The following is a 10,826-nucleotide window of genomic DNA, read 5'->3' as shown; positions in this document are numbered from 1 at the left end:
TAGAGTGATTTTGTGTCTGTGTCTGTGAGTCTCCTCTAGGTGATTTTGTGTCTGTGAGTTTATTCTGCTTGGGCTGATTTTGTGTCTTTGAGTTTCCTGTGCATGATTTTGTGCCTGTGAGTTACTTCTGCTTGGGCTGATTTTGTGTCTGTGAGTTTCTCCCGGATGAGATGATTTTGTCCCATTATGTGATTGTTTGTTTATGTTTGCCTGTTTGTGTTAGTTTAGTTCAGTTTTGAACACACTGAGAACACTTCCTCCCCAAATACAGCTCACTGCAGCACACACTGGACAAACACCCTGGTCTCCCAAGGGAGCAATTATGTGTAAGAACGGCTTATGAAAGGAAGAGGGCACCCTTGAAGCATTCTTTCCGTTTTCTGCGTGTGCGTGTGTGTGTATGTGTGTGTGTGTGTGCGTGCGTGCGTGAGTGTGTGCGTGCCTGTGTGCATGTGTGTGTGCGAGCATGCGTCTGTGTGTGTGCGTGCGTGAGTGTGTGTGTATGTGTGTGTGTGTGAGTGTGTGTGTGTGAGCTGAGGAGGATATAGCTGTATACACGCGGATCCAGTGCTGTTCCAATGGAGATCCCCAAAGCTTAGCCTAGCGCTGCACGGTTTGCTTCACTTCACGGCTCTCCCCAAAGAGAGGATTCATCTCACACGGTTGCTGTGTGGGTTTCTGTGACTCGTATGCATGTGCACTGAACAGCGGAACGTTCCGGAGTCTATTCATGCAAATAGTTCCACTCAGGCTAGTACTAACGTCGCTAGTTAAAACATAATTCTGCAGTTCAGAGGCAACTGAGAAGGGGAATGATGAATAAACACTGCTTAAACACACATCACACGCGCACACACACACACACAGACACACACACACACACACATGCACGCACACACACACACACACACACACACACACACACACACACACACAGACACACACACACACGCACGCACACACACACACATACACAGTCACACACCAACATGCACCCAACCAACCATCCACACTCACATACACAGATAAAATGGCACACTTATACAGTTTCACCCTTCGATGCTCAATTTAGATTTACTCCGTCCCTGTGAATGATAATTAATGCATAAGCATGAAATAATGTTGAATGAATTGACCTTAAAGTTCTGCTGCGTTTAATTCTTTAGCAGGTAGCAACAGTAACAGACTCAAACAAACAGGCCTACCAAAAGAGAAGTCTTGGTAGCCTTAGAACCAGACAAATCTGAGGACACATTTTACATTTGCACTGGGCAATCTGACCCTCCTCTGGATATTGTCTGATGCAAAGATAAGGCAGTACCAAACAGTAGGGTGCCCAGACGTCCCGGTTTCAGGGGACAGTCCCTGTTCTTGGTTGCCTGTCCCTGGGAAAACACAGAAAAACTTCCTACTGTATGTACCCGTTTTTTTTTTTTTAGGATAAAACTTGTATCAACCAGACTGATAGTCAAACTAAAATGTCTCCGTTTTCCCCACAGTTTTGGGAGTATGTCCCCGGATTTGGTCTGGGACATCTGGTCTCCTTACCAAACAGGCAAAAGAGAAGTCTTGGTTGCCTTGGAGCCAGACGAATCTGAAAACACATTTTAAATTTGCTCCGGCCGATCTGCCTGGACCCTCCTCTGGACATATTGTCTGATAAGGTGCAAGATAAGGTGTTACTCTTGTGTTGTGTATTATTGTATCAAATTAAAAACGTTCATGTGTTGAAAGGTAAAACGCTGCTGTCTACATCTATCTTCCTTTGTCTGAGTATGATGTAAGCACAGGCAATGCCCATCCATAGCTGTTTGTCTTTTAGTGTTTTTAAAAATGCAATCCCCTCATGGGGGAAGGGTTACAGTGGTGCATCGTGGGTATTGTCAGGGTGGCAGGTGAGAAGGAGTCTGAAGTCTGATGAAACGTTGTGAGACTTTTCAGGAATACTACATAATGACACGTTTCACCATGGAAACGCAACGTGGTGTACTGTATGTGTCACCATACCTGCACAAATGCCACTAATATAATTATATAACAACATTTCAATTTTTAAAGAGATGACAGCTGCTCCAGTATGAAGTATACTGTATGTTTGGAGCAATGCTTTGAGTCATTGAAATGTTCATCCGTTTGTCAGTGGGAATGGGTGGACTAAATAGCGCACTGTCAAATTGTCTGTGCTTTTTTCTGATAGCAGTACACTGACATATATGTACGATACATAATACAATACGGTTTTACAGAGACAAGTATAGCAGGGTTCTTTTTTGTTGTTGTTCAAGTTTCATTTTTCAAGTCATAACAGTCCCTGAATCCTTGCACGTGTCTGTTGTGTTATCTTATCATAGTTCGATTAGATCTGTGCATTTCTCACCTTTTTCCACATACAGTACGGTATCTCCTGATCGCATCTCCTGATCGGGCAAATAGCAAAGTCTAACGGAAGCTAATTAATAAAGACACTAGATATATTTGCTAAGCTAATACCATGAGCAAGAACCTAAGTACAAACATTGTATTTTGACCCTTCTTGTTGGTTTTAGACTAATTGGTGCCAGTGGCAGTTCTATGGGGGGGCATACAGGGTGAACCGCCCCTGTAAAAAATATATCTTGCCACTCCAGTTGCCACCCTATTTTAATATATTGTATTTATCAATCTGTCCGCAGAAACAATAGCCTGACTACGTCAACCTCACAATGGCTAAAGTTCGGCTGCACCCAGGCTACAGAAACATGGCCCTCATCCACTTTCTAGCGATCATTATTCATTCTTTAAACCACCCTATGCTAATGCTACATTACAAATGCTACATTGTGCTACTTCTGTGTTTTAGAGAGAGAGAGAGAGAGAGAGAGAGAGAGAGAGAGAGAGAGAGAGAGAGAGAGAGAGACGGTCCTTCCTACAGGCCACCAAGGCGACCGCCTAGGGCGCCAAATTGTTGAGGGGCGCCCTAAAGCATCTTTCTTTCTTTTAACAACATTGATTAATGAAATAAGAAACGCTGGAAACAGAAACTCATTATTACAAAGTAGCCTGCAGAGCGCAGCTAGCGTCTTCAATTGTAACAAAAGTGTGGTCTCATTATAGCCCGATAATAACTAAACGCATGTAGAGAGACTAGCATTCGCGTCCGGCGTATGATTTCGACAGGCTAATGTGTGTGTGAGCATGTGTCAGTCTGCATAATCTTTGCAACATTACATTGGTAAACATTTTTGCAATGTCATATCTGCCTCGTTTTATACATTACTACGATGCTGAAAAGAAAGTAATTGTACGTCCGGTTCCAATAAACAAAACGCATCTAATAGGAGTCCTATGGCTGACGCGTGTTCTTATAAAAAGTCTTGTCTTCCAGTTAATGCTCTTGGGAATGTTTATTGTAACCACCAGCACAGTTCATACTCATACAATTGACACGACCAACACGGCCAGAAAAGCTGTGGAACTCCTTACATCTCATGCCGTGCATCATATTCAATCACGTTCTTAACCAAAAACTAAAACGTCTTAAAGTGACATGCACCTAATTAAACAACATGTCACCTAGGGCCTACAGTGTAATCACACTAAGTAAAGTTACACCAAATTATATCCTGACATCAAATAAAATTAGAAAACATCAGAATTATTTTGCATATCACATTTCAAATTAATTATTCCAAATCTTCAATAACAGAGGCCTATCTGACGGTTACAGTCATCATTCTAAATAACTTATGTCTCTGAGTTTTAATTGTTTTCATGCATGTCTGGATAACAGGTGAGGAATGTTTTGGAGACATAGGCTACATGTGTTTTAGGCATAGTGCTGGCCCTAATCTCTGACTGAAAGTGCGCAGAATTTCTGCATTTACAAAACAGTATTTAATAAATTTTCTCTGGGGTCAAACCGATAAACTTTTGTGATTAGGTAAAGTACGCAAAATCTCAGTATCGCCTATAGGGCAGCCAATGGGCTAGGGCCGGCCCTGAGAGAAACAATTCAAAATAATCAGATATAATTATGTCACAGTCTCCCACTCAAACACAAACATTTCAACACAGAGTGTGTATTTCTAATATGGGCTGCTTGGCGATGATTTGTTTGTGTGTGGTTTTCAGACCACTACCTTGCTGCTCCATGCATGGCAGTGTTAGTATGCAGAGTGGAAAAGTGAACTTTTGAACTGGCGGGATGGTCCTGAGGGACAAGACCAATTACTGATCATTATCATCAGGATCCTCCTCAAGGGTGGCCTCGTCTACCTCAGGGGAGATGGGGAGGGTGAGGAGACACACACACACACACACACACACACACACACACACACACATACACATACACATACACATACACACACACACACACACACACACACACAATCACATACACACATAAACAAACTCTTTCACACACACAGACACACACACACACACACACACACATTGGCATGTGTGTAATTGGCATATATGCATGGGCATAAATAAATTCACTCTCACACGCAGACATACTGTAAACAAACACACACACACACGCACACACGCACACAGACACAGACACACATATTAACCATTCCATTCTGATAGCAATTAGCATTCAATCAGTTCTGTCTAATGCACTGGCTGTAGTATCCCATGTGTATTTTAGTCCATCATGACCCTAGCCTGGGTGTTCCCATACTGCCTTGCACGGTGATTTCTTTCACGCTGCTAAGGCAGTCTGGAAACTAACGCCCACATTTTCGCCTGATGTTGGCGACCAATCACAGAACAGGGGAGAAAGCAAGACCATGATGAGCTATGCACAGACGCATTTGATAGACATCCGTGGCGCCCAATGAACAGATCTGGGCATTTTTTCAAATACGAGAAAATGAACGTCTGGTTGCCAGACCGCGTCTCATTTGAGAAGTGGTAGGCGCTAGCCAGGCTATCATGACCCACTATGTGGCGTCTGTAATGTAATGGGAAGGGAAACTTGTATTTTGAATGGGGACTTTTATGTTGAAGATTTTGTTAGCAGTTCTGTGTCCTCTATTTCCTGTACTTCCTGTTTAGTAAAAAAGAAGGCAGCCATTTTAGTTAGTTGTAGTAGACTACACAAGGAGGCACATGTAATGACACAGCAGTGATGATGTTAGCCCTGCACTTCTAATCTTGTGTTTTCTTCAGGCAAAGCCAGTAAGTTTCTCTATGAACCTGTTAAGAAATAGGAAAGAAAGATTTAGTTATCTTATGTCATTATGGATTTTGGTTAGTTAAAAGTACTTACCTGAAATGCTTAGTTTAGCTAAGTTAGCTAAGTTTAGCGTAACCTGTAACAGAAAGTTATCTTGTATTTTTAGCATGTTTTACTTACCTGTGTAATTTTATTGCAGTTTTACCTTTTCTTCATTAAATTTGTCCAAATACAACACTCTGCCTGTTCCTTGGAGAAGATAATGAGGAAACGAGTTTAGCTTGCTGTTTCATGCTAGATGAGAACAGTACAGCGTCTGACTATGAGATCGGTGCCCTGCTGCCATAATGTACCAGTCTGAGTGAGGCCCTGTGTCCACCAATCGCGTTTTTTGTGCCGACGACGACAAGTTTCAATATAAAGTCTATGTAGCTCAGCGTTCACAGCGCTGAGTGCCCTCGGCAGAAAAAAGCTCTTGGCGCTGACAGTTTTTTTACCGCAGCGCTCAGAGCGCTCAAAGTTGAAATCTGTTCAACTTTTGGAACAGCGCCGGGCTCGTCAATGTCACTTCTCGTTATAAACCGTCTCTGGTTTTGGTAACTTAGCAACAATAAACACTTCTCGAATTGTTCTTTGTCTTTCTTATTCTGAAACTGACTGCGAGACACGTTCACCTTTGTCAAGATAAAGTGGAAATATGGTACGAGCTATACTGCTCGTACCATATGCTGGTCCGAGTGCCCTTGGACACCCAGGTTCGAAACCGACCTGCGGTCGTGTCCCAGTCTTGTCCCAATCCCACCCCATCTCTCTCTCTCCCACTTGTTTCCTGTCTACCTCTTCACTGCCCTATAATGATAAAGGCAAAAAGGCCAAAAGAAATACTTAAAAAAAAAAAAAAGAATTTCCACTGGAGAGATGGCCCTATGAAAGCCCATCTTTTAAAAAGCCACAAGCTGTAATTTGTCTGAACTTGAAAATAACATTCATTATTCTAAGAAAGTGTCACCAAACTGCTGCCATCTTAAGGGTGAGGTGACACAGATTGAAAAATCAGAATACTCTAATGAAACCCATCTCCGGTGCGCGGGGTGCACTGACAGCCACATTCTCTGGAGATGAAAACGAACTTCTTGAAAATCACACAAAATTAACATATTGGCCTCACGTTGAGTTGACGAAGACTTTGTTTGTGAAGCATCAGGTACAGTAGGACGTCGCGTTCAATTAACACCGCCGCCTTGTCTAGCTTGTCCACCGACGGCGGTCAACAATGTGACCTCCAAATGGGCAACTTCGGTAAACAACAAAGTGATATTTAAAAACCGAATAAATACTCTTTATTCCAGTGCGATTATTAAAATCATGACAATTAAAATGTTGATGGGAGACGTCGTCAATCCAAACATACTGAGCCGCGCTCCATATTCACCATGGGCTCCTGTGAACCCAATTACTAGAGTCTGTGAGCGAGGCAAAGGTTTGTTATGTTAGGAATATTAAATAATGAATGGTAACGAGATCACAAGCAGGCTTGGCCTAGAAAAATGAACAAACTTGTCTCCTCAGTCCTGTTTGTGTGCGATCACAATAAAAGATGAAAAGGAATTGTGGGAACCCGGCAAGCGGCTGGGCCCTGTGACGGATCTGGCTCGAGTTCGGCCCACGTGTGGCCCGACGTCAGCAACTCTTGGGAAAATACATCATTACTTATTATTCATGTGTTTTGGTCTGAAGTGGGCAGCTCATTAGTACAGCCTAATTACCAAGAGCGAACCACCTTCGAAAAGATGGCCATGGGGATCCAACTGACCGAACCAGCTTATTGAGCTTGTTTGATAAAAAATGAGATTGTCTTATTTTATTAGGCTTGGTGTCGGACTTTTTGCCCTAAGCAAGAACCGTAAACGTTCATCATACATGCTTGGACAATATGTGCTACTCTGTATAGGGTATGCTGCACTAATGCTATTTGAATTTTTGAAACCAGCGTTGATTGCGAGTCTGTTTGTGTAGCAGGGCTGGTGGTGGTAGTGTAGCGGTTGAGGAGTTATTGCCTGAAAGATGTGGGTTCAATTCCCAGCTTCCACCATTGTGCCCTTGAGCAAGGAACTTCACCTCGTTGCACCGGGAACAGTGGAGTCCCTTGTAATATAGTTGACATATGTACTGTAAGTCACTTTGCACAAAAAATTGTCAGCTAAATGTAATGTAATGTTTGTGAGGTGGCGTGGCTGTTAGAACCGGTTAGAACTGGTTTGACCCACTCCATATCCCTCCTCTCCCTAGTTGCTCCCATCCGAATCATCCACGCTCCCATCTTTGGGCCTTTTGATTCGTAAGAAAGCATCACCTTGAACCCAGTAATTGATGGAGCAAGTCTACAAAGCGGTCCATCACACACACACACACACACACACACACACACACACACACACACACACACCCACACACATCTCGGTGAGCGAATCTGCTGGACATGCCCTGCTGCCCGCAAGTGAGCACTAGTGTGGCAGAAGTGTGATGGACGGATGGACTGAAGAAACTTAAGGGGTGTGTGTGTTTGTGTGTGTGTGTGTGTGTGTGTGTGTGTGTGTGTGTGTCTGTGTGTGTGTGTGTGTGTGTGTGTGTGTGTGTGTGTGTGTGTGTGTGTGTGTGTATGTGTGTGTGTATGTATGTGTGTGTTTTGGGGATAGGTTAGCTGAGAAACATGATAAAAGTGTCTGGAGATCCCAATTCTCCTGTATACTGCTTTGTGCACTAGTCTTTGCTGTTTTGTTTGGAAACGTGACATGAATCTTGTGCACTAGTCTTTGCTGTTTTGTTTGGAAACGTGACATGAATCTTGTGCACTAGTCTTTGCTGTTTTGTTTGGAAACGTGACATGAATCTTGTGCACTAGTCTTCACTGTTTTGTTTGGAAACGTGACATGAATCTTGTGCACTAGTCTTCGCTGTTTTGTTTGGAAACGTGACATGAATCTTGTGGAGAAATTTTGTCTGACAGCTGCGTCTGCTGGAAACACTTACAACATATGATGTGATACATCAGTCATGATGAATCTTCATGTGGTGGTATGCCATTATGGCTACACTTAGAAAACATCCTGTTAAAATAAATAAATAAACTAATAAAAAGTATAATTTTAAGTCATTTTGGGAACATTCTAGTATATGATTATGTCAGATATTTCACATATGCATACAGTATACAGTATGTTATATGACCCTAGGTTATATTGTGACTTCTTTATACTTTGTCCTCATAAAACCAGATAGCGCAGATCATTCACCTACACGTTCTAGATCCTAATCCGATGTGACCTAATAAGTGATTTGTGTCACAATTTGCTATGAAGGATGTCAAATTTGTGTCCTTACATAAGATGCACATTACAATCAGAGCCCATTTGAACATCGGAGTTGACACATGAGACGTCTCCTCCTCTTTTGATGAGGGAAAACACAACAATAAAATGAGACACAGCGGGGAAATGTGTGAATAATGCAGGCGTTCTCGTGGCACAGGCAAAGAGGAACAAGTGCGGAGGAATGTTCTTATTTCCCCCCCGTTTAAACGAGTCGGATCTAATTCATCACCACGGTTACTACCTCAGCCCGGGCCCCGCCCTCGCCCCCGTGCCGCGCCGCGCTCGGTGGGGAGATCGACTGCGGTTCCCGTTCGTTCCCGTTCGCGTTCCCGTCCCCGTTCGGTGACACTTTTGGGTCGGCTCCCAAATGGAAACCTGCGCCAGGAACTGGGTCACTGTCTTAAGTCTGCTGCTCTCTGTTGAATCTGTGTGAAACTGACTCAGTGAAAGAGAGAGGAAACTGTGTGTGTGTGTGTGTGTGTGTGTGTGTGTGTGTGTGTGTGTGTGTGTGTGTGTGTGTGTGTGTGTGTGTGCATGTGCGTGTGTGTTTGTGTGTGTGTGTGTGTGCAGGGGAGAAGGGGGGGGGGCACATTACAAGAAATGTTTATTTCTTTCTTCTGACGTTATGGTAATGATGATGATTATGAGTTTGGATTGTGTCAGATGGTATCTCAGCGCGGAGTAATCTTTTCAGACAAATGTCACTTTTACACAGATTGATGTGGAGCAGCGCACACCCAGGTTGATGAACCTGACCTTTCATGACACACATTAGGAAAGAAACAGATACTGGTGTGTGTGTGTGTGTGTGTGTGCGTGCGTGCGTGTGTGCGTGCGTGCGTGTATGTGTACAGTATGTGTATGTGTGTGTGTTTGTGTGTTGTATGTGTATGTGTGTGTGTGTGTGTGTGTGTGTGTGTGTGTGTGTGTGTGTGTGTGTGTGTGTGCGCATACGTGTGTGTGATATGCAGGTATGAAACAAGAAATACAGGGGGAAGAGATATTTAAGTACATGTGTTGAACGTCCCTGTTTGACTTCTTGATTAGCGTTAGCTTTTAGCTGCTGCTCAGCACACATGTAATGGCGGCTCTGACTGAGCTTCAGTGCTTTCCACTGAGGGCTTCATCACCTCATTTTGTCTTACTGAAGACTGCAGGCAGGTGAGGAGGAAGAGGAGGAGGGGGAGGAGGAAGAGGAGGAGGAGAGAGATGTAACTTTTTCATGTAGGACACAAGGTGTCTTTCTGTTTCTGCGTTTTCCTGTACTCTGGAATATCAATTCTCATCTTTCATCATATGTGGGAGGGAGAGAGAGAAAGAGAAAGAGAAGAAGAAAAGAAAGTCTCTGTGTGTGTTTTGTAGAGGATTTTTGTTCCTGTTTGGTTGTACGTATCTGTTTCTGTCACATGTGTGTTTGTGTATATTGAGAGAGATTATGCAGGTTAATAAAGGCATGAACATACAGTATGTGTGTGTGTGTGTGTGTGTGTGTGTGTGTGTGTGTGTGTGTGTGTGTGTGTGTGTGTGTGTGTGTCATATGCACATGTATATGGGAAGCTATGGGAAGCCGTACGGTGCAATAACATTGGAATAATGGAACTACACACTGAATGTACTTACACACACTGAAACATTGACACATTACACTGAAACAATGACACATTATACACTGTGTACTTTTACCACACTGAAAATGTTTGAACACACTGAAACTGAGAAACCAACACACAGAATTTTGCGCCATACACACTGAATCTGTTTGCACACGCACTGAAAAACTGCTTGCACTACACACTGAAACCTTGACACATACACTGTGCCCTTTTACCACACTGAAAATGCTAAAACACACTGAAACTGAAACGCCAACACACTGAATTTGCTGGCACCACACTGAAATCACTCGCCCTACACACTGGGTTTACTTGCACACACACTAAAACTGCTTGCACTACACACTGAAACATTGACACATAATACACGGTGCACTTTTACCACACTGAAAAAAGCTAAAACACACCGGAACTGAAACGGCAACAACCGGAAGGTTCCGTCATACACACTGAATCTGCTGGCACCACACTGAAATCACTCGCTCGACACACTGGGTTTACTTGCACACGCGCTGAAACTGCTCCCAATACACACTGAAACTTTTACCACACTGAAAATGCTTGAACCTGCTGAAACGGCAACACACTGAATTTTTCGCCATACACACCGAAATTGCTTGCACCACACTGAAACACCCAACACACTGGTCACATCAGAGAGTGTGAGCTTGCTGG

This window comes from Sardina pilchardus, chromosome 16, assembly GCF_963854185.1.
Source record: "Sardina pilchardus chromosome 16, fSarPil1.1, whole genome shotgun sequence".
Classification (NCBI taxonomy): domain Eukaryota; kingdom Metazoa; phylum Chordata; class Actinopteri; order Clupeiformes; family Clupeidae; genus Sardina; species Sardina pilchardus.
This window is presented reverse-complemented; position numbering follows the sequence as displayed.